The sequence below is a fragment of the Equus caballus genome, chromosome 17, assembly GCF_041296265.1.
Source record: "Equus caballus isolate H_3958 breed thoroughbred chromosome 17, TB-T2T, whole genome shotgun sequence".
NCBI classification, from domain to species: Eukaryota; Metazoa; Chordata; class Mammalia; order Perissodactyla; family Equidae; genus Equus; species Equus caballus.
In genome coordinates, this window is record NC_091700.1 from 94,974,319 (window position 1) to 94,988,143 (window position 13,825).

A 13,825-nucleotide genomic window follows, 5' to 3' on the forward strand; every position below is an offset into this window, starting at 1 on the left:
TGTAAGGCTTAAGATGTGCTGTATATAAGATACTATGAGAGCAAAAGCCCTGTCTGGTATTGATGGGAAAAGTGAGGAAGGTTCCTGTGGGAGACAGAATAACGGCCCCTCTAAGATGTCTAGGACCTGATTCTCCAAATCTGTGAACAGATGAGGTTCCATGGCAAAGGGGAGTTAAGGCTGCAGACTGAACTAAGGCTGCTAATCAGCTGACTCTGAGGTAAGGAGAGTATCCTGGAGTATGCAGGTGGACCCACCGTAATCAGAAGGGTCTTAAAAGTGAGAGGGGGAGTTAGAAGTGGAGGTCAGAGGGAGGCGACACAAGAAGGACTCAACTCTCTCTCATTGCTGGTGAAGGTGGAGGGAGGGAGCTGTGGGCTAAAGAGTGCAGGTGCCCCTAGAAGCTGGGAAAGGCAGGAAAAGGGTTCTCCACCACACCCTCCAGAAGGAATAGAGCCTTGCCGACACCTTGATTTGAGCCCAGTGAGACTGTCAGACTTCCAACGTACGGAACTGTAAGAAAATAAATCCGTGTTGTTTTAAGCCACTACGTTTGTGGTAATGTCTTCTGGGGGCCACAGGAAACTCATACAATTTCCCTGAGGCACTGATGCCTGAGCTGAGTTTTTATAGATGAGGATTTAAGCCGAGCTAGGCAGAGAGGCGATAAAGCACATCCCCCATGAAGATATTCACAGTTAGCTTCCTGGCACCGAAGCGTAACGGCGAAGGCGGTGAGTGGTAGGAATTGGGGCTGGAACCAATAGACAGAGCTCCTCTTTCAGTAGAATTTCTATATTGGGTTTATAAGGTTCATTTTAATTATGAAATTTAATAATTCAACGTAAATCCCTGACAATGATCATCTAACCTCTCTGGATTCTGTCCAGTGATGGAGTTTCCCTGCTCTCAAGGCAAGCCTATTCCTTTCTGGGATAGTCTAATCAGTGAGAAGGGCTCGCTTCTTTTGAGACATACTCTCCTTCCTTGCAACTTCCATCCATTTTAACCCTTGGGAATTTTATCCCTCTTCTAAATACATGGCTTAAATGTTATCTTTCTTCAAACATCTACAGATGTTTTTCTTAATCTTATATAACATCCCAGTTCTTTCCCTCATTCCTTCTGTGATAAGATCTCCGTGTCATTTTCCATCCTGATCACCTCACTCGGGACATATTTTACTTCACCAACGTTCTCTTTAAACTGTGGTGCCCAAAACTGTCATTCTGCAGATCTGGGCCAATAAATCCAAAATGAACTGAAACCATTTCCTCTTCTAAGATAACTGAAAATTACCTTGCTTGCTCTCAAGTAGAGCACTCGGATCTTTTTGGAATCAACAAGTGTGTGAATGAGCTGGTCCCAGATTCACACTGTACAATAGTCAAGTAAAAAGTTCACTGGAACGTCACTTGCTTGAACAGCACCGAGAGTCTGATGCAGTAGTGACATGATCACTGGAAGAACAATCCACAGAATAGTGACATAGAACCAGCTGTCTCGCTTACCAGCTGTGGGATCTGAGCTGTATTTCCCAAATCTCAGCCATTCACTTACAACTATTGTAATACTTGCTAAATCTCAGTACTAATATCCAATTATCTAACAAAATCAACTCATTTTCAAAAAGTTAAATACATTTAAATAGGAATTTTTAGTCCATTAAAGACCACGGACAAGTGGTATACTAGAGCCCAATTTTCACGTGCCCGAAACTGGACCCCTGACCTCCCCAGCAAACCTGTCCTGGGTCAGCTTTCCCACAGTCGATGTTCCCATCCTTCCAGTGGCTCAAGCAAAGCCAACAGAGAGCAAAGCAAACCTTCCTTGGGGTCACCTTTGACTCCCCACTTTCTCTCAGAAGTCCAACTGATGGGAAAATCTTATTGGTCCCACCTTCAAAATGCAGCCAGAATCTAATACCTCTCAGTGGCCAGAGTGATCCTTTTAAAACATAAATTGGTTCCTGTCACTCCTCTCCTCAAACTTGTCCAATGGCTTACATACCACTAAGAATAAACATCTGCCAGATCCTACACCACCCACACCTGCCGCACTCAGCTACTACCTCCACCTCATCTCCTCCCACTCTCTCTCTCACTGCCCACTCCACACTGGCTCCCTTGCTATTCCCCCAAGAGGCCAGGCATACGCTCATATTAAAGATTTTGCACTGCTATGCCTCCTGCTATGATGATCGTCCCCGAGACATCTGCGTAGCTAAGTCCTTCATCTCCTTAAAATCATTTCTCAAATGGCACTCTCTCAGCGACATTCTCTGACTGCTCCTGTTTAAATTGTAACACCCTCAATCCTACTTACCCTGGCTACCTTGTTTTCTTTTGTCTACAGAACTCATCACACTCTGATATGCTATGTAACTTACTTAGCTACCATGACAGTCGTTTATTTTCTGTCTCACCCCTCCCACTAGAATGCAACCCCACAAGGCCACAGACCTCAGCTTTGCTCACTGATACATCCCAAGCACCTAAAACTGTGCCTAGCACATAGCCTGCCTGGTGGTCTTCTCTACCTTCGTTGAGCCCCTGATCTGATTTCTGCTGCTCACCATATCAGCCAGAAGACTGCAGCGCCAACATCGGCCCTATAAAGAAAAAGGATGTAGGAAAGAACCTGGATGACCTTGCGTATGACTTTTTAGATGCAACATCAAGGGCGTGACCTATGAAAGAAATCATCAATGAGCTGGACTTCATTAAAATTAAAAACTTCTGCTCTGCGAAAGAGAATGAGAATCCAGGAGGATGCCAAGAGAGTGAGAAGACAAGCCACAGACTGGGAGAAAATATTTGCAAAAGACACATCTGATGAAGAACTGTTGTCCAAAATATACATAAAAGTTTTAGAGCTCAACAACAAGAAAACAGTCAAGTATACGAAAAGATGTTCCACATCATATGTCGTCAAGGAAATGCAAGTTAAAACAATGAGAGGCCGCTACACACCTATTAGTGGTACTTATTAGATACTACAACACACCTATTAGATTCCACTACCTACCTATTATATACCACCACACATCTATTAGAAATCTAAAACGCTGATAGCGCCAAATGCTGCCAAGGACGTAAAGCAACAGGAACTCTCGCTCATTGCTAACAGGAATGCAAAATGGTACGATCACTTTGGAAGACAGTTTGGTGGTGTCTTCCCAAACTAAACATATTCTTACCATATGATCCTGCAGTTGTACTCCTTAGTATTTATGCAAAGGCGTTGAAAACTTATGTCCCCCCCAAAAACCTGCATGTGGATGTATATGGTAGCCTTATTCATAACTGCCAAAACTTGGAAGCAACCAAGATGCCTTTCAGTAGGTAAATGGATAACTAAACTGTGATACATCAGACAATGGAATATTATTCAGCACTAAAAAAAATGAGCTATCAAGACATGGAAAGACCTGGAGAAACCTTAAATGCATATTAGCAAGTGAAAGTAGCCAATCTTAAAAGGTTGTAGCATTTTCTTACTTTTCTTACTGTATGATTCCAACTATATGATATTCTGGAAAAGGCAAAACTAGAAAGACAGGAAAAAGATGAGTGGTTGCCAGGGGTTGTAGGGGATAGGAATGAATAGGTGGATTACAGAGGGTTTTTAGGGCAGTGGAAAAACTCTACATAATGATGGATACACTTCATTACATATTTGTCCAAACCTATAGAATGTACAACACTAAGAGTGAACCCTGATGTAAACTATGGACTCAGATGATAATGACATATCAGTGTGGGTTCATCCTTGTAACCAGTGCACCACTCTTGTGAGCGATGTTGATAATGAGGGAGGCTGTGCCTGTGTGGGGTGAGGAGGTATACAGGAAATTCCTGTGCCTTCCCTTCAATTTTAATGTGAACCTAAAACTGACCTAAAAAAATTAAGTGTTTGTAAAAAAACATTTTTTTAAAAGAAAGAAAGAAGGAGACCAGGTATTCCAGGTACTTCCCTTCAGAAACCATGAGCTAGGGTAACTCACTAAACCGTCTTGCCTCCTCTACTAATCTCAGGCTAAGGATAGTTCTTTGGAATAAGGTGCTAGGATACAGTGCAATTTCGTGATATACAAATATCTTAATTTTATTGTACAGTTGGCCTGAAAATAAGTTTTGTTTAGAGCTCCCTGTTTTTCTGATAGACGTATGACCAGTGGGTACCTACTGACTTGTGCTCGGTGCTAGTGACATAAGGAATAATTTACCAGATGTGAGGGTGTGATTTTTCTAGTCCAGTGCTTCACTCTCAAATATCTTTGGTTTCACCACTTCCTCACTGCAGCAACTTCAGTTTCTTATATATTGCTCACCAACACAGTAACTTTCTTCAAAGTACGAAGAAATCGGGTTAAATTTTTCTCTTGCCTTAGAATATTCTTCCAAAGCCAACAGGAGGACTTAGCTGAAGACCAGCCGTAGAGAATCATGACACAAGTACAAAATATAAAATCAGGTGTAAAAGTATGTATGCCACGATAGCTCTCTTATTAAAAAAGTAAAATAACCTGAACAAAGAAACAGCTACAGAAAAAAACCCCACAGCAATTAGCAAACCCCCCTCCAAACGTCTGGGACTCGTAAATATCCATCCTCTGATGTATAGAGGCATAAGCCTTACTGTAGGCCACGTGCTGTTACCTCCATCACTATCTTGAGTGGGGTATTTACAGTAACTTACAGCTGCACATTCTGGACTGCACGGCCATATGTTTCATTATTCAACCAGATGTAGGCCATAAAACTGTTTTATCTGTTCTGTGGTTTGCTTAGTACTAATAAAATAAACTCCAAATACCTAACTTGGTGGCTGTTCTGATATGGTAGCACACTAGCAAAGTCCAGCCTTGCTGCCTGGCACGTTCAAAATGTTCTAAAATCAAAGTCTATTTGGGAAGATATATTCCTGCTCCTACAGGTTTCATAAAGACCCTTGCAATTTGAATGAATTGTGCTGTGCAACGACTTGTTTTTCTATTGATTTCTAGGCTGATGGACCATAATCTTCACTGATAGTTCATTTTGGCTTCCTTCAGACTGAAAAGGAAATAGCACTAAGGCTGTTCTCTTCCTTGGAGCCTACATTATTGATATTCTTTAATCATTGTGTTGCAATATAAAGCTTCTGTTATGTTGCAATTATTGTGTGTCCTTACTAGAATGTAGTTAGTGAAACAAAAATAGACAATGCAGTACACCACAGGGCTGTCCCGCTGGTCTCTGCCACACTGAGTACAATACACAGAACTCAGAGAAAACTCCCCATTCATGCTGATCTTTTGGCAACAGTGGCACAAAAGGAATCTTTCTAAAGTTCTTACAAGTGAAAATATCATAATTTGCATTTTAACCCAATAGGGGTTATGCAGAAGAGCTGAGTCAATTTTCATATAACAATGGATTCTTTTTTTAACTCACATTATCTTTCTTTAGTTACTTTTTATGAATTTCATATCATTTTTAAGAAAAGAAATAATGAAAAAAAATTATGAACTTTCTATAAGAAAAAGCTGACAAAATTTTGGTAGATTTTTTTCAATCTTTTAAGATTTCTCCTAACAGATTTTACCTAAATGCTCTAGAGCATAGAAAGCAGTCCTGTCGACCCATAGCCCTTGAGATGCCTTAAGACACATGAAGTGAAACATTCATAAGAACAAACACTGCCGTGCCTTCTTTCTTTTACTATTCATTAAAGAAAAAAGGAAAACAAAGAGCTCTAATGATCAGGCGTGCTTACCAGAATGGATATTCACATTTCTGAGAATCACCACCATAAAGGCAGCATGAAATTCAAATAATTCCAAGTCAGAATGGATGGGGGATGGGGAGCAGGCTTCGTGGCTTTGCCATGGTTTCTTCCTGAGCAATTACCTGCTGTTTGCAGAATATTTCTTGTTTTCTCCCTGTTCCTGGTACTGGATGAGACCATATAATTAGTTCTGGTCAGTGCCTTGTAAGTGTAAGTGATGGGTTACTTCTGAAATGAGCATTTAACTATTGGTGCAAAACCCTCCAGAACTATCTTTTTTTCTTTCTGGCACAGCTGCCAGTGGCTACTTTATCCGACTGGGTTCTGGAGGGTCCATGCTGCCACCCAGGATGGACATAAATAAACCTTTGTTGTTTTAAGCCTCTGACACTTTGGAGCTGGTCGATGTCACAGTATAACCTAGCCTATTCTGTCGTTTAAAAAAAGAAATATTTGCGATAGTTGGATCACTTCTGCATCTTGCCTTATAAATACGGTTGTCCACATTAAAAACAGTGTGAAGTTTTCAGGGGCTTCGTATCCCTGGGTTTCTATGCAGTGATGAATGGACAGAAAGCAAGAAAGGACAGTGGCCATGAAAGTGGTCTTTTTTTTCTAAATCAGGGAATTAAAAATGCCTGGAGCGTCCGATGGAACAAGATTCCGGGATAAGAGTTACCTGTCCTCTCTTTTTACAAGAGAAATCTAGTTAAAATGAACTTCAGAAGTTGCTTTGAAGAGGGAAAAAAAAAGGGTGGAAGTACGTAATATACAGCCAGAACCAAGTGAGTCGGCAAAGGTACCCGGTATTTATATACTCATTATGTGTATATGAATTTCAGAACTTTGATTGTTTTTTTTTTAAGTACCAGCTGTGACTTTGCATCCCCCACGTATTGCCTGCTCAGGGAAACAGATTAGGGACCCAGGGTTACGGCCCTTTGTTTTACTCCAGGGGACAATGGGAGAAGCAGGTGTGGCTGAAGATGAAAAGGTACGAGGTTCCTTTGCTCTCTGTCACCTCCTGCCCTCGCAGCTGTGAATGCCGAGCTTTTTACCGTCTCTGTGTTAGGACCACAGGAACACTCACATTTCACTTACTCAAAATAATGTGGAAGTCATAAGCACAGTGGACTTGATCTTTTGAACTTCCAGAAAACCCTAACTCAAAGCGTGTTATCTTTCATTTTTAGAACACGAGTGCAGTTTGGGACCCTTCTTGCGCGCACGAGCCCCGTGTCTTCCCTTAGCTGCTCTGACAGATTTTCTTTTTGCCCATGGCAATGTGAAAAGGCGTTTTTTTTTTTCTCTGTCTTGAAATGACAATATTGTGAACATCTGGTTTGTAGCCTTCTCAACCAAGTTTGTTCTGCGGCACCGTTAAGTTTCAACATCTGTCATTTACATCAAGCAGTTGACAAAGTGCTCAGTGTTGAATTGCAACACAGGGAACTGCATCATTAAATATCTTTTTTGGGAAACAAATTGAAAAAGAGTTAATTGTCTTTTCTTGAAGAGAATGGGTCCTCATCACCAAAGGTGTCTGTTTTCTTTTCCAAATGAGAAAATGTCTTCAATTTATTCTAGTAATTTTTTCTTTTCTGTCCCACTGACTACCATCTTTAATTCCTCTAAATCACTCACCACATAACGACAATGATGTACTTCTAAAAGCCGTTTCAAGGGTGTTGTTTTATAAATGTGTTTGTCTATTTGAAAAGCACTGAAAGTTCTCAGCAGTTCTGGACTCACTGGGTGTCCTCGCAGGCGGGATGGGTATGTCATTGGTGATTGGTGTGGAGGTGCCGGTTGCCGTGAGCTCCTGGGAGACCAGCGCTCTGCCCTGTCTCCATGTGCTCCAGGAGGAGAGAAGAACCCATAAAACATAAATGTGAACTGTCATTAGCTGTTTAAATGGAAAGTGATAACAGATGAATATCATTAAGACCCTTGGACCTCTTGAATCCAGATAGTGGACTAAGATTTGATTTGTAAAGAGGCTGGCCGCCTGCTCTTCAGTACCTATGTACATCTGGAAGGCTCAGCCATTATGGAACAGGCAATAGGTGATGGATTAAATACAGAATATCTAGATGGCCTCATGCCACTCACAAAGCAAAGCTTTCACAGTGATCTTTTTCAAGCAATGGGACAAAGCAGCTTTTTTCCCACCCATAAAAAGCAGCTTTCCTTTTATTCCCTAAGTGTAAGACTCCTTCAGTTATAATTTCTGTAAAGGATTAGGTAATGTGAGAATATTTATTATGTTTGAAAAACATGGTTTTTTAGTCAAAACTTTAAAAATGAATTTACTTCTTTAAACATCTAGTATATAGAAATTCTACCTCTTCTGTATCAAATTCTTTTTTTATTTGGGTAAAATACACTTTTTTTTGGATGATCCTTAAATCCTCTGTAATGCCAAATCCAAAAGCACAAAGAAAGGGAGAAAAAAAGTAAAATAAGAACAGAGACATTGTGCCGAGGAGCTTCTGTGGGGTCTAAGTTGGTGCTGGACTATTTAGCATCCAAGTTTCTATCTTCTCATTTGCCCAGTATTGGTAATAAATCCTACCTCACACAATCGTTACAGAAACGAAACCAGACAACCCAGGTAAGAGCCTCGCAGACAAATGCTGAATAGAAATTAGCTATTCCTATTACTTCCAGTAATTTAGGAATTTCTGAATAATTTCCAAATATCACTAAATATCTGAAGTTGTATTTCTTTACTGTTTCTTGTCAAAGAATATGTGATTTGGTCCCCAGGTTTCTTTCTCTGGGTGTTTTCCTTTGAGATTTGACTTAAAATGATCTTCATTTTTCCATTCTCATAGGAACTAAGTGACTTACTTTGTTCTTGGTTGGTTGAGGTTGTTAAGAAATAGAGAACTGAGGAGCCTCTCCAATTAAAGTTGACACACCAGGCACGTGAGAGACATCTTTAAAGCATGAGCCAGCCTGAACCCATTATGCATATGAACAGTACTACACATCAAAATGTCCTGTTTAGCCGACTTGAATTTAGCATTAAAATAAAACTTGGTTAGCTAGACACATTTTACGTCTTTTTTAAATTTCCAGGAACAAATCAAGAAGGGGCTTCACAAAACGCAACCCTTGGGCAGCACCTTCCTTCTGCTCTGGGCTGGTCCCCTGCTTGGCACTCCATCCCCACGCTTCCCCTGCAAACAATCCGCCCCCATCCTCCCAATCTGAACCGGGCCAGACTGACAGCCCTCCGATCAGTATCTTTACTTGGTTCTAAAATCAATAAACACATTTTTAAAGTAAACCTCAACCCCGTAATGAGAAATTGTAATATTTTGCATCCTGCTTTTTAAAAAGTTTTAGCTCTAGTTCTAAATGGGGAGAATATTGTTTAAATATCAGTATTACCACGTAGTACAAAAGGTTCCTAGAATTCAGACATTTCACAAAGAGCAATTCCAAAAAGCGTTAGGATGGTCTTACCATTTGTAATAAGCAAATAATTTAATTTTTATAAAATTTATAAAATCATGACCAGATGTGTGATTATAAATACATAATTTGTATGCGGCATTCCTGGGGGACTCCACTCCATCCTTAGCTTTCATATAACGGGACTTAAGCGTCAATATATTACCAGATAAAACACTGATACAAAACTGGAATGTGGATTTTAATTAAAGCTCAATTTTCAAATTGTATACTTCTTTAAGCTAAGGATAAGGAAAACATTACAAAGTGTAAAGCCTTATTGAATTGACACTTGAAATTTCCAAATGAATTCAGCTCTTTTGACATTTGAATTCCAATTATTTTGGACAAAATGCCACTTTCTAGCATTTTTAAGGAAGATTAGCCCTGAGCTAACATCCACCACCAATCCTCCTCTTTTTGCTGAGGAAGACTGGCCCTGAGCCAACATCCATGCCCATCTCCCTCTACTTTATATGTGGGACGCCTGCCACAGCATGGCTTGCCAAGTGGTGCCATGTCTGCACCCGGGATCTGAACTGGTGAACCCTGGGCTGCTGAATCGGAAGGTGCGAACTTAACCACTGCGCCACTGGGCCAGCTCCCTAGGGGAAAATATTTTTGAAGTGTTTTATTGGAAAGCCTCTGAAAGGGTCCAGTACCCCAGGATGCTTTTCAAGGCAAACAGAAGTCCGAAGAGATGAGTGAAAATTAAGTCCCTACAGATTAACTTCCTCCTGGGAGAAGCTCCACCTGGATGTCACCTGTCTGAGGAACAGCCTCAGCAGGTGTAGTTGATGTTTTACCCAAATGCCACAATTCTGGGGTCACGATCCTTCAATACAAACAAACCAAGGAGAACTGAATGTGTTTTCCCTCGGTTGAGAGGAGAAAAGGCACGAGAAAGAAATTTTGCTTTCCCTAATAACTTCAAAATATTCATGAATATTTTAGTCAGGTTTGTTTTATTAACTCACATCTATGTTGATGATGGAAACTGCGAAGCATTTCCCATAGACTCTAGATTTTTACAGAAGCTCGGTGGAGAGTATAATATTTTCCAATGTGCATTAGAAGCGAATGTGAAATCATACCACCCATACCATAGTCACTATCTGGGACTAGACTCTGCTTTCTTAAGTAGTATAAATTTACTGACAATTCTCAAGACAAATACCCAAAAATAAACCAATAAAAGTAGGTACTGGTAGCCTCTATTTAGTTTAGTAGATGTAAAAACAGTAGAAAATTGCAAAGTAGCAAAAGAAATTTATTACAGGGATTGCCCAAAGAATAGGTAAAATTCTGTCAATTCTGTTTTCTTTCTTACTCTAATTTCTTTCTGAATTCCCTAAAAATATTCAGTGGGAGAGGACTGCACCAAAAGTGTATAGAACAGCTGATTTAAAAGAAGGTTAGAATTAGATTTAATGATTAAAAAATTATATTTTCAATATGATTACACGTATATGGGGAGAAACTCCCACATTGAACAAGATTGTAAGGGAATGAAAATACAGTCACGTAGGAATAGCGTTTACCTTTATACGGTGAGGCTATGGGCAAGTTTTTGGTTTTGGTTTTGGTTTTTTCCTCTTTGTACTTTGCATTTTCTGTGTTTAGCGGTATTACAATGACTATGTACATATAACTTTACATATTAACTCTTCAAAAGTAAATGACATAAAAACTTTCAATATCCGCATCTTACAGAAAAAGATGGAGGTGAGGTGCAGCTTCCAAACCTCTTTACAAACTCTATTCTTCTGATATTGTTGATACTAGGAATACGATATAGTTGGATGACGGTATTTCCGCTGCACGTGTATTTTTCAGTGAGACTTTCTTTGGCAGAGCCTTATTGGTGTCTCTATTATCTTAATGTCTCAGCAGGACCTCAAACTCAGTGTGTCCAAAACACACTATAATTATCTCCCCACAAATCGCACATGCCTCCAGACCTCCTAACTTCACAGCTTCTGTGAATGCAGCCACCATTATGCCACCTTGTAAGTCCTGGAATTATGACTGATCCTGTCTTCTCGCTCACCTTCTACAGTGAGATTCCGCCCTCACAAACTCACTGCTAAGCTCTCGTTTCTGTCCCCATCACAGCTGCCCCTGTTCCAAATTTATTACCTCTCTGCTTGATAGTTCCAGGAGTCTGGCTCTCTCCTTCCTGGCTCTCTTTTTTATCTTTCCACCAACTGACCCTTCCTCACATTTACTACAACGTTGCTTACTCTTTGAAAACCCCTCAGTGGCTTAACATTGCCAATCAATAGTTTTTTTCAGCCTCACTTTCTAGATCCTTCACTCTAGGAGCCCAGCCTGGTTCGCTACGACTCTACCACTGCTTCCTCGCACATTGACGAGGCTCCAGAAACACCGATTACTCACTGTCCCCCAGAAACGCTGTGTTGTGCCCCAGCCAGCATCTGCACATTGCTTATGCTCTGCCAGCCTCTAAAAACGTGCTCCCTTCCCCCTCTGCCTTTTGAAAGCTCTGCTGTTCCAAAGCTCTGCCCGAAAGTCGCCTCCTGCAGGACACGTTATCACATCCCAATGGAGTCCCCTTCCCTCTGAATCCCCCCCAAGCACTTTATTTTTGCTTCTCTCATGACACCTATCAAAATCTGCCTTGGATATAGTTACCTATAAACTCATCTTATCCAGCCTACTTATACTGAAAACTCAGGAAGTGACTCAGACTTCCTCATCTTTGCACCTGTACTTTGTGCGAAGCGAGCCCTCTGCCCCAGTGGCTTGAATTTAAAATACCGATTGCCATGATCCTGAAGGCCCTGAAAATTTGAAAGCTGGAGGCTTCAATTAATAAGTTGAGATTGTAAAGTTCTCACAACAGTGCCTGGCATACCATAAGCACCAATAAATCTTAGTTAGTTAGTCTTGTTAAGCTACTAATCAGTGCTCAAATACAGTGAAAGGCAATGACTCAGACACCACGCTATGCTGAATGAATGAAAACTAAGTGGAACCACACATGTTCTAAAATTCCAAGCCTACCACACAAATCACAGGGTAAGATGTCCGGAAAATGCCCTGCCCAACCCAAAATAAAGCTTCCTGAGGCTTCAGGGCAAACAAAAGCCAACCTGGAGCCACCTAAGGAAAGGTGAACTGGAGCTTTCCCCGGAGGGGGCATTCCTACCCCCACCTGACCTCTGACCTCCGGACCTATCCCTAGGGCTTGGAAAGCCACTGAAGACACATCTCTTATCTGGATCGACCAGTGAGGCCAGCAGCAAAGGGAAGATAGGCCTTTTAACTTGTTTATAGTGAAAAGTAAGATGGGGGGATGTGGGGGCAGCGGGGGGGGGGGGGGGGGCGGGGGGAGGCAGTTAAGCTAAAACAAGTTCTGAAAGATGCCTCTACCTCAGACGCCTTTGCATTTTGCCGGAGCTCTCAGCCCCCAGGTGAGAGGACGCCCTGCCTTCTTTTGCAGGGCTTCCTGGAGAGCCACAGTCCCGCACCTCTGCTCCCTGCTGAGTGCAGAAAAGCAGCCAGCGCACCCAACGTGCCTTAGCAGACCACGCAGAGTCTTCCAGAGAATGTGGGATATTTACTTTTAACTCCCAGAGGCCCTCATTGCAATTAACAACACAATGGGAGTTTTAATTTCAGCAAAGGTGTTTACACATAAATACAATGAATCCTTGTTTATAAGGCAGCCCTCAGAGAATGAGAGCAATCCTTCCTTCTGTACAAGTTAGCCACCATTTTTTACAGGAAGCAATCAGTTTCAAGGTACTTAATTTGAATCAGAAGTTTAAAAATTCATCAGATACTGAGCCTTGTTATGCAATATCTTAATCAATACTTTTGTGTCTAATATTTATTAGGAAATAGGATTATCACATTAAAAAACTCCCATCGTTTCAGAAATAATAATAGAACCTTAGCACCGGCAGCTACTGAAAGTTCTGAGCTCCCAGAATCAAGGATTCTCAATTGACCGTGAAGAGGTTCCATCCCAGGACACAGGTGCTTACCCTCCACTGTTCCCATCCAGAACATGGACAATGTCCCCGGCAGTTTGCCAGACCCATGCCATCTCATTTAGTCAGTACAACAATCAAAGGAGAATACTTGCGGTATAAGTCAGCACACTCGGAGTTAAGAGTAAGTTTATCATTAAAAAAAGGGGAGGGAAAAAAGACAGGAGAGAAGTACTTATCAGTTAGAACCCAGGGGTCATCAGTCTCCAGACTGTTAACTCATCAAATCTCAGGTTTTCTTTTGCACACGAGTTCAACCAGCTATTCCCTCTAAGAAATAAGTGCTTTGCTATGCCAGGAAGGATTCGTCTCACGACACAGATATGGGAGAGGGGACTTCAGGATAATTGCTATGAGAGGGGAGGGTGGACCTTGTATTAATAAGTTATCAAATTTCAAGAAGGCTTTTTACTGACAACACACATGTTTAAAGGGTCCCAATATATGGCCGGCAAAACATTTCAGATATCGAAAGTGATGAGCTGTTCATCCAGGCGTGTAAAACATTCAGGATCCTTTGACTGGCTGAGATTTTCACTTTCTTTGTCTAACTACAGACAGGTAGCATTGTC